Genomic DNA, 13,819 nt, shown 5'->3' with positions numbered 1-13,819 from the left:
AAATGCATGTCGACTTCGAGGGTCGACTCGCCGACTTTGAAAGAGCAAACCTAGTCGCGCTACAACACATAGACGTGGTCGATCCTTGGGTGGTAGAGCACAAAACCTTTATTGAGAAGACGTACAATGACCGAGGCCAACAGAGGACGGACGGAGATATAATCAAAGAGCACAACTCATGTTTCACGCGTTGGTTCAAGGAGAAGCTTCTGTCGTACCCTTTACATGAGGATTCTTCCGCGGAAGAAAAACTCATATTCGCCTTGTCACAGGGCGCCGAGCACAACCTGATGACCTATGAGGCGTACGATATCAACGGCTACACATTCTACACCGAGGACAAGGACATGAAGAGCGATGGTTATCAGAACTCCGGGGTAACGATGGAATCCTACACCGGTAACGACAAGGACAGATACTACGGAAGGATCGAGGAGATCTGGGAGCTGAGCTACGCTGGAGAGAAGGTCCCGATGTTCCGTGTCAGATGGGCCAAGAGCGTCCTAAGAGAAGACCGGTATTTCACCACCATGGTTATACCCGAAGCCAAATCCAAGACCGCGGGCGCAAACGTCACCGCGAAAAATGAGCCATGGGTACTGGCTTCCCAAGTGGACCAATGCTTCTTCATTACCGACCCGTCAAAGCCCAGTCGTGTTGTCGTGAGGAGAGGCGAAAGGAAGATCATCGGAATGGATGGTGTCGCCAATGAGCAAGACTTCGACAAGTACGGCGACCCGAAGATGGAACATGACGACGACGATGAAGTGCCATACACCACAAGAAGAAGCAGGACCACCCTACCTAAAGGACGTCCGTTCAAGAGAAAAACTCCATTTGCGAAAAAGAAGGGCAAGAAGATTGTGAAAAGATAGCTAGCTAAGATCGATTGTATTTAAATCGTAGTCTTCATTTCTCGATTGTAATTCGACATATTGAAATGATATTTCTTCTGTTCTAGTCCTCATGAATATTTATTTATGTTTATTATGGTATTGAATTTCTAACTCACAAAAAGTATTGAATTTGTTAATATTTTTTGAACTCATGAATATTTTTAAATTTCATGGGCACGTTTTGAATTCATGAATATTTTTTCATATTCATAAATGTTTTACCAATTCACAAATGAATGCAATTAAAAATAAAAATAAAAACAAATTTGATGATATTTTCAAATAACAAATTTGATGGTATTTTCAAATAACAAATTTGATGATATTTTTTCATATTCATAAATATTTTCAAATAACAAATTTGATGATATTTAAAAAAAAATTATTACTGTTTCATATTCATATTCATTTTCTAAAAAATTATTAGATGCAACAAAAAATAATAATAATAATAAAGTTACTAATGGCGCACCAGAGGTGGGTGCGCCATTGCTATCACTGTTTTTATAAAAAAATATTACCGTTTCATATTCATATTCATTTTCTAAAAAATTATTAGATGCAACAAAAAATAAAAAAGTTACTAATGGCACACCAGAGGTGGGTGCGCCATTGCTATCACTGTTTTTATGGCGCACCCCTAGATGGTGCGCCATTACTAACCTTCCCCCTCTAGCTATGTATGTGCGTTCTGTCCATCGCTCGCCAGATCCCCCTTCCCTCCCTCGCCAGATCCCCGCGCCCGCTCCACCGCCGCCGACGACCCCCCGCACCCGCTCCGACGACCCCCGCGCTCGCTCCGACGAGGTGCATTGCCCACTGCTTCTTCCTCCTGGACCACCAGCTGGAGCCGGGAAGCTCTCCTCCACCGGATCGCCTCGCTCCACCACCGTCGGCATCGCCGCTGCCGCCGCCTTGACCTGCAACACCGGCGCCCCCGACCTCTCCAAGCACACCTCGACCTCACCATGAGCCGCCGTTCGTATCCCCTCTCTCCCCTCACTCCAAGCACGCCCCGATCTTTGCCCGTGGCCGCCATGGCCGGACCCCCGTGTCCCCGTGTGCATTGCTTGTTGGCGCAATTTTCTTTCTGCACTTGTGTTGAACTACCAATTATCCTGTGTTACACTTCCAATGCATACTACTAAATTAGGGTTTATTAAAACGCAAGCAGTCAGCCTCATTAGAAGCCAGATGTGCCACACAACACCGTAGCCCTCCAGAATTCACAGATGTGCCACACAACACCGTAGCCCTCCAGAATTCACCGTGGTCTTGCGCCTGATGGCTTTCACACTCCAGTTGTCTAAATATATGAACAGATCACTACGTTAGCACTAAGCCAATAAAGAACACAACAAATGGCAAAAGCACAAATTTTGGTGATCGTAAGTGCTCTGCCCGTAAGTGCTCGTGGCTTGATTTACGGTGGATGCCCGTAAGTGCTCTGCCATTGGTGAATAAATTGTTGTTTAGACTAATGTAAGGGAAATGTGTATGTAATCAGGTAGCTGATTTATTAGACTCTAATTGATGATTGAGATGCCGAAAAATTGCCTCATTTTAGCCCTTTTGTGTCAGTACTTAGCATCTCTGCAACTGTGTAAAATAACCATGAAGTGCATTGTAATCAGAGCGCATAGAATGCTCTGGTTTTTAGGCAAATGCTAGTAACTTGTGCTTTCATATCCTAGTTATCAGATATTGCGCTTGTTTTAGAATTGGGTGCTCCATTGTTTCTGAATGACTGAAGTCACTGAACCTTTTTCACTTGTGTTATCACTATCACTTGGCTATTGTGGTACATGATCTCATCTACCATAACTGTCTAAGGAGATGCAGAGTAGTATGACACTGTTTCAGTTATAAGCATCCTTGCTAATTTATCATGGATGACTATTTTTCATGTAGCTGTGCTGATTGAACCTCCACTTGGAACTGTCAGTTATCTCGTTTTATTATTTCCCATACACATGTAGAATGCTTTCTGCTTTTCAAGATTTCAAAGCAGTCTCTTATCTACCCTGCCAGTTAATAAACAAGTACCCTGTTTTCAGATAGCTTGATAGTTAATCAACAAGTACTCTGTTTTCAGATAGCTTGATCATTGCACCTACAATAGTCCTGTATTTTTCTCCCATTTGCCTTCTCCTTGTGTGTGAAATCTCAGGGTTTACATTAGTTTAAAATGAAGAAAAATAAGAGATCTTGAAACCAATGAATACTGCAGGATATGTTATAACAATCAGTACCCATACCTTTGAGGATGTAGTGATTTGGCACAGGGGAATCTTGAAAAAACAATTTGCTTCTAGGACTGTCATTGTCAATAATATGTGTGAACTGTGAAGTGTACCTGCTAGGAACAACATTTTTTCTTCTGTTTACAAGTAGAGGTTCTATGTTGGTAAAGGCAACTGTAATACAAGGAATTTATATCTTGATCATGGGATGCTGTATCAAGAATTTCTGCAAGTCTGTTCAGTCAGCAGGGCTATCTAGCCTAGTGACTAGCACTATGGTCTTTCTGTTTCGTACAACTGCAATTTCATTTATGTTGTTATAAGTTTGTTACTGTCAGCATGAGTTAACTTGCTGTCATTTATCGAAATTCAGAATGTGCTGGACTATATGTTCATTGGTACTACTTGTGATGCTGCTGCTGTACTACTTGGCAATTTTGTCAACTTGTGATGCTGCTGCTGTACCCCGAGAGGCCCTTGAGTTTGTCGGAATGTCGATTAACTTCCGTTCCGGCAAATTCGGGTACTCCATATGTCCTATTTTCAGCAAAGGTCATGCTGAAATTTTCCGTGAATTTTAGCATGACTTTGCTAAAAATAGGACATATGGGGTACTTGCGACTAATGCATGGGCCGTGGTATCTTAGTACTTAATTAAGTAGGATCAACTGCCCATTTATTCTTGCTGCATTAAACACATATGCTGAATTCATGTGTGGACAGATGAAACCATGAGTCGTTTGTAGTTCAGGTAAAGAATGTTATCATTATTGTTTGGGGGGTTGAAATAATCTATTTGTTGCACTTTGTGCACTTTCTAGTTGAAAACTGTTAAATGGATATACTAGATTAGCTTTTTGAGGTATCCCATTAAATATTATTCATTACTGCCCGCTCTTAATTTTTTTTGCACAACTAATATGCAACTACCATAGGTGGCAATAGAGCCAAGTGATTAGGCCCAACTTAGAATTCTCCTTCCCTTTTCTTGATATAGGGTATATTATTAGAAGATACCCATATATATTAGTCAACCTAGGGTGCCTCGGCATCGATAAACCCTAAATGATGAAAACTTAACTTAGCATTTAGGGTGCCTCAGCGTCGACAAACCCTAAATTATAAAACCTTGGCTTTTAGGGTGCCTCGGTGTTGATAAAAACCTAAATGATGAAAGCTTAGGCTTTTAGGGTGCCTCGGCGTCGACAAACCCTAAATGATAAAATCTTAGCTTTTAGGATGCCTCGGTGTCGACGAACCCTAAATGATGAGACCATGATCTTGTTCCTTGACAATAACCAAATTTTTGACCAAACTTTTTTCCTATTTAGAGCGAAACATGGCCCACAACAATGAGGCCGGCGGTTCGGGCAAGGCATTCTGGGAGCTGTCCCAGGAGATGGAGGAAGAACCTCACCGCTATGAGGACGCCGCGGAAGACACCGATCGTGACTACACAACCCCTACTGGCGTCGGGGATGACACCACTGATGGTGCCGCCGAGGATGCCACCACTGATGATGGCAGCGCACGCACAGATGGCAGCCAACCGAAGAGGCAATGGAAGGACCGGCGCCCGAACATGCTCGGCACCGTCAAGGAGGAATTTACTGAAGTGTCCTCCGAGGGGCATCCAACGGCGCCCAAAGAAATAGTCAAGGGGTACGCGGGACAGCTCGGGTGCATTCTCCGGAGCACCGTCTCGATCAACACCGAGAACCTAAGGCATCGTGACCGAGGGAATTTGCGGAACCTCCTCTTCACGAAGCTGCACGAATACAAGTTCCCCGGTGACTTCGCAAACACACGCCTCTCAGGGAATAAAGTGAACAGTGCCGCCCTCACGAAGATGAGCACGGCCCTGGCTACTTGGAGAGCCGCGGTGAAGAGCATGATTGAAAAAGGTGATAGTTACGAGAAGATCAAGGAGAAAAATCCTTCGATCAACGAAGATGACTACCGGGAGTTCAAGATCAAGTGCGAGAGCAACGCATTTGCGGAATCAAGTTAGTGGGGGAAAGATATGCGGGACTTGAACTTAGGGGTCCACAAACTCGGTCCCGGCGGTTACAGAGTGGCGGAACCTATATGGGACAAGGAGGACGCGGAGCGTGCCGAGCAAGGCCTACCGCCTCTCTTCGAGAAATACCATGACAAGCAGACTAGGAACTATGTCAGGGCCCGGTACAAGATAGACCCGGTAACCAAGGAGCTTACCACGGATCCGAAGACCAAGGCGCTTGAGCGTGTTCTGGTAAGGAATACACCCCCACGTAATTAGCTCTATATGGTTGCATTCTAATTAATGAAGCCAAATTTTTAAATGGTTCACGTTCCTTCCGCAGGACACTGAAAGCAGTAGCGCGGGGTCGTCTCAAAGCTCCCCTTTCGACACCCCTTTAAATAGGGCGTTGAACGTAATGAAAAACAAGGATAAGCTCAGTAAGCCGTCGTCAGCTGGTCGTGTGGTCGGCAGAGGCTTGTCCACGAAATGGTCGGAGTACTATACTGCTGGGCGAAAGGAGAGAAAGACCAATTCGGAAAGCCAGGAGCGCGAGGTTCAACAACTCAAGGCACAAGTGGCGCGGATTCCGGAGATGGTCGAAGAGCAAGTGCGAGACCAAGTGGGAGCGACGATCACCGCCATTATACCTACCTTGGTTTCTGGGCTGCAGGCGTGGATGGCGGGCGGCCAACAGGCGCCGCCCCGATTCCCAGCTTCACGGGCAGCAACTCACGCAACGCGCCTGCGGCGCCATTGGTGTCTCCGGCGGAGGCGGCATTGGTGTCTCCCGCGGTGGCGCCAGCATTGCAGCTTAATGCACCCGGGTGTGGTAAGAGTACGCCGGCCGGCACCTCGGCAACAAGCGGCCCCTCCGTCAATTGCACGCCCGCCGTTGGCGGTGCCTCGACATTAGCCGAGCTCGACGCCATCACGGTAACTAATTAAGCCTCTCGGCCGATGACTTCATCTCCTTGCCTTTGACTGGGCATCCCTGACGCCCTACATGTTTTCGCAGGGCGCCGCCAACGTTCCGTGCACTCTCCTGCACTTCGTGAACGATGAGTTGGTCGATGTTGCCAAGGGCAGAATCGTTCAAACGGGCAGCTGCGTGTTCCACGGTAATCAGATGGCACCCACCGTTTATAGGGTTCAACTGGTTCGGGTGCTGCCGGGCTTCGATGACATATTACCTCCGTATCGACCCCATGGGGCCGACGAAGATGATGTGATGACCCTCAGCACCTGCATAAGCTGGCCCATGCTTTGGCCAAAGAGCCAGATTCGTTTGGGGGCGGGGGACACCACCCCATAGACAACACCGCCAGTCGTGCCGGCGCCAAGCCATGGCAAGACCCCCGCAATGCTACCGGACATGCCGGACATGCATATGGCACAGGATCCGGACATGCATATGGCACAGGATCCGGACGACGACGACGACGATGGTACATTTACCAACGTTGATAAGTACTTCAACAAACATGGGTACGGTGACGAATTCTTGGGTCCTCCTTCTCAAGAACCCAACCCTGCAAAAGACGATCTAACTGGTACCATGGAGAAACCCAATTGCAACAGGCGTTGTCTGGCGTTCAGTTCTCAGGAGACGCCTCTAGCTGCCGCCTTCACCGAGCCTCAGATAGCCGAGGTGCGAAATATTATCAGCCCCAATACACTCAAGAAGGCGGTCTCTGAGCAGAGCTCGATCCCATTACAACAGAAGAAGAAGGGACGGAAAAGAAAGACTAACAAGGGTGCGAGCCAGCCGGCACCGAGTACGATCCGTGCTCAGGACGGGCCACCTTCAGCTAAGGATATCTCGAGGAGGGTGCATGTGGCGGGTAGGCCGATGCTACCGACTAATCTGCTCAATGCTGCAACCGGTGCTATGCGGAGTTTGCATGACAGTGTTCTTTCTTTGGAGGAGCGGCGTCTCTCCGAGAATGATGTGGCATACCCGGTTTTCGTGGCCAAGGTGCTAGAGGGCAAGGGCTTTGTGGTTAGCGCCATCGAGGGACGATCGTCCTGCGGTTTGATGACATCTTTGCTATGTTTAACCTTCATCCGCTGCACTACACCTTCGTTCGGCTATTTTTGCTGAGTATGGAGATGCGGATCATTAGAGACAAGACCCCGGACATCGTGATAGTCGACCCCTTCTACATGCGTGCCAAGATCTTGGGCAGCGCTGGGGACCGGCAAGTCGCGAGTTCATACCTCGAAGGCGTCATTCTGGCAAACCAGATAAGGATAACTTCCTCGTGCCTTACTTTCCCGAGTAAGTCATCCCCTCACCGCCCCGTAACATATGATTTCTTAGATTTCGATCATTCTTTTTTTTCTAACATTCCGTGTTTTGTGCAGTGACACACATTGCACACTCATCCTCTTAAGCCCGAAATATTCCATGGCCACGTATTTCGACTCGGACCGTCAGTCGAAGAAAGACTACACAAATATCAAGAAAGTTCTTGATGATGTTCTCCCCGGCTACGCCAGATCTGGAGGCACCTTCAGCAGGCCAGTTCGTAGGTACGGCAAGCACGTGTTCACCCACAATACGACGTTCCCCTGCGTCAAGCAGCCGCCTGGCGGTCAGAAGGATGCCTACTACGCCCTCCATCACATGCGGGCGATCGTACGGGACCATAATCACCTTCTGCTACCAAATAATCTCAAAGATTGGGCCGCACGCTTGTCGGCAATCCAGGACGCGGACATCAGACAAGAATTCTTTCGCATCCAGTCGGAGTTTGCGGAAATCATCCATCAAGATGTCCTTCGTACCTCGGGGCAGTTCTACCTCAGATATCAACCGTCCAACAGTGAGATAGAAACAACGCTACAAATGCAGGCTGACAACGCCCGTGATTTCATGACCATCACGACAGACGGTGGCTTCATCCACGCTCCGGTCCCTAAGTCGAGTCGAAATTAGTGATGCTATGTAGTTCTGAAATATCAATTAGCTCATGTTGTAATTAAACTTTAATGAACTTGTATGTCTCTTTGGTTTGGACAGTCGCTCAACTTATATGTAATCGATGCTATTTATTAGTAGGACCATGAATCATGCTATTAATGTCTTGCTTTCCTCTTCCGGTCCTTTTGTTGCATACTTATATATTGCTTATGTATTGTTTGTGAATTGCTACTAACGTTTTGTTTGGCTAGTGCATAGAGATGCCGTCGTATGTCGTGTACAAGGGTAAGGTTCCCGGAGTCTACGATGACTGGGAGGAGTGTCAGAGACAGGTTCACCATTTCAGCGGTAACAGTTACAAAGGGTACAAAACTAGGGCAGAGGCGGAAGCTAGATACGCGCGCTATCTAGCGGGAGAGAGGAGGGAGCGGAGGAGGAACCGGATGAAGACCAGTTTCATCGCGATGATGCTAACCGTGATGACCGCAGCTCTCTTCTATGTGATGGTAGTTTAGATGATCGATATCGACTTGTAATGTGAAGACAAACTCACTACTCGCGGTCTTGAGACTTGTAATGTTCTAACTTTGTTTGGTCTTTTGAATTCGGTGACTAATATGATGAATTGTACTCGGAGACTAATCTTCTATTGTATTCGATAAATCTGCTGTTTATATGTTGTGCTGCATATATTCTGTGCACTAATATATTTTGTAACCTATGCAAATATCAGAAAAGAAAACAAAATTCCTAATATTCATACTAGTGGCGCACCACACAACACTTTAGTGGCGCACTGCAATAAACACACTAGTGGCGCACTATCTAGTAGTGTGCCATTAGTAACCTAGAGCACAAGGTAAATATGGCCCCCTGGGAGGCATAGTAATGGCGCACCGTTTGACATACTAATGGCGCACTCCCTGGTGCGCCACTACTGTCTGGTATACTAATGGCGCACCAGGGGTGCGCCATTAGTATTAGTTACTAATGGCGTGATGATAGTGGCGCACCTGTAGTGCGCCATTAATGGCCAAAACAGGTGCGCCACTAATTAGCCTTTTCCTAGTAGTGTCCCTTGAACTCCGATCCAGCCAAGCTTTGAGGGAGAGTTCCGTCAGCACAACGGCATGGTGACGGTCATGATGATGCTACCGACGCAGGGCTTCGCCTAGGCACCGCTACGATATGATCGAGGTGGAATATGGTGGAGGGGGGCACCGCACACGGCTAAGAGATCAAGAGATCAATTGTTGTGTCTATGGGGTGCCCCCTGGCCACGTACATAAAGGAGTGGAGGAGGGGGGAGAGGGTCGGCCCCTATGGTGCGCCCTGGAGGAGTCCTACTCCCACCGGGAGTAGGATTCCCCCCCTTCCAAGTAGTAGGAGTAGGAGTCAAGGAAAGGGAAAAGAGAAGAGAAGGAAGGAGGGGGCGCAGCCCCTCCCCTTAGTCCAATTCGGACTAGGCCTTGGGGGGGGGGGGTAGCCTCTCCTCTCTCTTTCCCCTAAAGCCCAATAAGGCCCATATACTCCCCGGCGAATTCCCGTAACTCTCCGGTACTCCGAAAAATACCCGAATCACTCGGAACCTTTCCGATGTCCGAATATAGTCGTCCAATATATCGATCTTTACGTATCGACCATTTCGAGACTCCTCGTCATGTCCCTGATCTCATCCGGGACTCCGAACTACCTTCGGTACATCAAAACACATAAACTCATAATACAAATCGTCACCGAACTTTAAGCGTGCGGACCCTACAGGTTCGAGAACTATGTAGACATGACCAAGACACGTTTCCGGTCAATAACCAATAGCGGAACCTGGATGCTCATATTGGCTCCCACATATTCTACGAAGATCTTTATCGGTCAAACCGCATAACAGCATACGTTGTTCCCTTTGTCACCGGTATGTTACTTGCCCGAGATTCGATCATCGGTATCTCAATACCTAGTTCAATCTCGTTACCGGCAAGTCTCTCTACTCGTTCCATAATACATCATCCCGCAACTAACTCATTAGTTACAATGCTTGCAAGGCTTATAGTGATGTGCATTACCGAGTGGGCCCAGAGATACCTCTCCGACAATCGGAGTGACAAATCCTAATCTCGAAATACGCCAACCCAACAAGTACCTTTCGGAGACACCTGTAGAGCACCTTTATAATCACCCAGTTACGTTGTGACGTTTGGTAGCACACAAAGTGTTCCTCCGGTAAACGGGAGTTGCATAATCTCATAGTCATAGGAACATGTATAAGTCATGAAGAAAGCAATAGCAACATACTAAACGATCAAGTGCTAAGCTAACGGAATGGGTCAAGTCAATCACATCATTCTCCTAATGATGTGATCCCGTTAATCAAATGACAACTCATGTCTATGGCTAGGAAACATAACCATCTTTGATTAACGAGCTAGTCAAGTAGAGGCATACTAGTGACACTCTGTTTGTCTATGTATTCACACATGTATTATGTTTCCGGTTAATACAATTCTAGCATGAATAATAAACATTTATCATGATATAAGGAAATAAATAATAACTTTATTATTGCCTCTAGGGCATATTTCCTTCAGTCTCCCACTTGCACTAGAGTCAATAATCTAGTTCACATCGCTATGTGATTTAACATCAATGGTTCACATCTTATGTGGTTAACACCCATAGTTCACATCGACATGTGACCAACACCCAAAGGGTTTACTAGAGTCAGTAATCTAGTTCACATCGCTATGTGATTAACACCCAAAGAGTACTAAGGTGTGATCATGTTTTGCTTGTGAGATAATTTTAGTCAACGGGTCTGTCACATTCAGATCCGTAAGTATTTTGCAAATTTCTATGTTTACAATGCTCTGCACGGAGCTACTTTAGCTAATTGCTCCCACTTTTCAATATGTATCTGGATTGTGACTTAGAGTCATCCAGATCGGTGTCAAAGCTTGCATCGACGTAACTCTTTACGACGAACTCCTTATCACCTCCATAACCGAGAAATATATCCTTATTCCGCTAAGGATAATTTTGACCGCTGTCCAGTGATCTACTCCTAGATCACTATTGTACTCCCTTGCCAAACTTATGGTGAGGTACACAATAGGTCTAGTACTCAGCATAGCATACTTAATAGAACCTATGACTGAGGCATAGGGAATGACTCTTCATTCTCTTTCTATTTGTCTGCCGTGGTCGGGTTTTGAGTCTTTACTCAACTTCACACCTTGTAACACAGGCAAGAACTCTTTCTTTGACTGTGCCATTTTGAACTATTTCAAAATCCTGTCAAGGTATGTACTCATTGAAAAAACCTTATCAAGCGTCTTGATCTATCTCTATAGATCTTGATGCTCAACATGTAAGCAGCTTCACAGAGGTCTTTCTTTGAAAAACTCCTTTCAAATACTCCTTTATGCTTTCCAGAAAATTCTACATTATTTCCGATCAACAATATGTCATTCACATATACTTATCAGAAATGTTGTAGTGCTCCCACTCACTTTCTTGTAAATACAGGCTTCACCGCAAGTCTGTATAAAACTATATGCTTTGATCAACTTATCAAAGCGTATATTCCAACTCCGAGATGCTTGCACCAGTCCATAAATGGATCGCTGGAGCTTGCATATTTTGTTAGCACCTTTAGGATTGACAAAACCTTCTGGTTGCATCATATACAACTCTTCTTTAATAAATCCATTAAGGAATGCAGTTTTGTTTATCCATTTGCCAGATTTCATAAAATGCGGCAATTGCTAACATGATTCGGACAGACTTAAGCATAGATACGAGTGAGAAACTCTCATTGTAGTCAACACCTTGAACTTGTCGAAAACCTTTTTGCGACAATTCTAGCTTTGTAGATAGTAACACTACTATCAGGGTCCATCTTCCTCTTGAAGATCCATTTAATCTCAATGGCTCGCCGATCATTGGGCAAGTCAATCAAAGTCCATAATTTGTTCTCATACATGGATCTCATCTCAGATTTCATGGCCTCAAGCCATTTCGCGGAATCTGGGCTCACCATCGCTTCTTCATAGTTCGTAGGTTCGTCGTGGTCTAGTAACATAACCTCCAGAACAGGATTACCGTACCACTCTGGTGCGGATCTTACTCTGGTTGACCTACGAGGTTCAGTAATAACTTGATCTGAAGTTTCATGATCATCATCATTAACTTCCTCACTAATTGGTATAGGTGTCACAGGAACCAGTTTCTGTGATGAACTACTTTCCAATAAGGGAGCAGGTACAGTTACCTCATCAAGTTCTACTTTCCTCCCACTCACTTCTTTCAAGAGAAACTCCTTCTCTAGAAAGGATCCATTCTTAGCAACGAATATCTTGCCTTCGGATCTGTGATAGAAGGTGTACCCAACTGTCTCCATTGGGTATCCTATGAAGAAACATTTCTCCGATTTGGGTTTGAGCTTATCAGGATGAAACTTTTTCTTATAAGCATCGCAACCCCAAACTTTAAGAAACGACAACTTTGGTTTCTTGCCAAACCATAGTTCATACGATGTCGTCTCAAACGAATTTAGATGGTGCCCTTTTTACGTGAATGCAGCTGTCTCTAATGCATAACCCCAAAACTATAGTGGTAAATCGGTAAGAAACATCATAGATTGCACTATATCCAATAAAGTACGGTTATGACGTTCGGACACACCATTATGTTGTGGTGTTCCAGGTGGCACGAATTTGTGAAACTATTCCACATTGTTTTAATTGAAGACCAAACTCGTAACTCAAATATTTGTCTCCGCGATCAGATCGTAGAAACCTTATTTTCTTGTCACGATGATTTTCCACTTCACTCTGAAATTCTTTGAACTTTTCAAATGTTTCAGACTTATGTTTCATCAAGTAGATATACCCATATCTGCTCAAATCATCTGTGAAGGTCAGAAAATAACGATACCCGCCGCGAGCCTCAACACTCATCGGATCGCATACATCAGTATGTATTATTTCCAATAAGTCAGTTGCTCGCTCCATTGTTCCGGAGAATGGAGTCTTAGTCATCTTGCCCATAAGGCATGGTTCGCAAGCATCAAGTGATTCATAATCAAGTGATTCCAAAAGCGCATCAGCATGGAGTTTCTTCATGCGCTTTACACCAATATGACCTAAACGACAGTGCCACAAATAAGTTGCACTATCATTATTAACTTTGCATCTTTTGGCTTCAATGTTATGAATATGTGTATCACTACGATCGAGATCCAACGAACCATTTTCATTGGGTGTGTAACCATATAAGGTTTTATTCATGTAAACAGAACAACAATTATTCTCTAACTTAAATGAATAACCGTATTGCAATAAACATGATCAAATCATATTCATGCTCAACGCAAACACCAAATAACACTTATTTAGGTTCAACACTAATCCCGGAAGTATAGGGAGTGTGCGATGATGATCATATCAATCTTGGAACCACTTCCAATACACATCGTCACTTCATCCTTAACTAGTTTCTGTTCATTATGCAACTCCCGTTTCGAGTTACTACTCTTTAGCAACTGAACCAGTATCAAATACCGAGGGGTTGCTACGAACACTAGTAAAATACACATCAATAATCTGTATATCAAATATACCTTTGTTCACTTTGCCATCCTTCTTATCCACCAAATACTTGGGGCAGTTCCGCTTCTAGTGACCAGTCCCTTTGCAGTAGAAGCACTTAGTCTCAGGCTTAGGTCCAGACTTGGGCTTCTTCACTTGAGCAGCAA

Source organism: Triticum aestivum, chromosome 3D (assembly GCF_018294505.1).
Source record: "Triticum aestivum cultivar Chinese Spring chromosome 3D, IWGSC CS RefSeq v2.1, whole genome shotgun sequence".
NCBI classification, from domain to species: Eukaryota; Viridiplantae; Streptophyta; class Magnoliopsida; order Poales; family Poaceae; genus Triticum; species Triticum aestivum.
The sequence above is the reverse complement of the archived record's forward strand: the minus strand, read 5'-3'. Positions refer to the sequence as shown.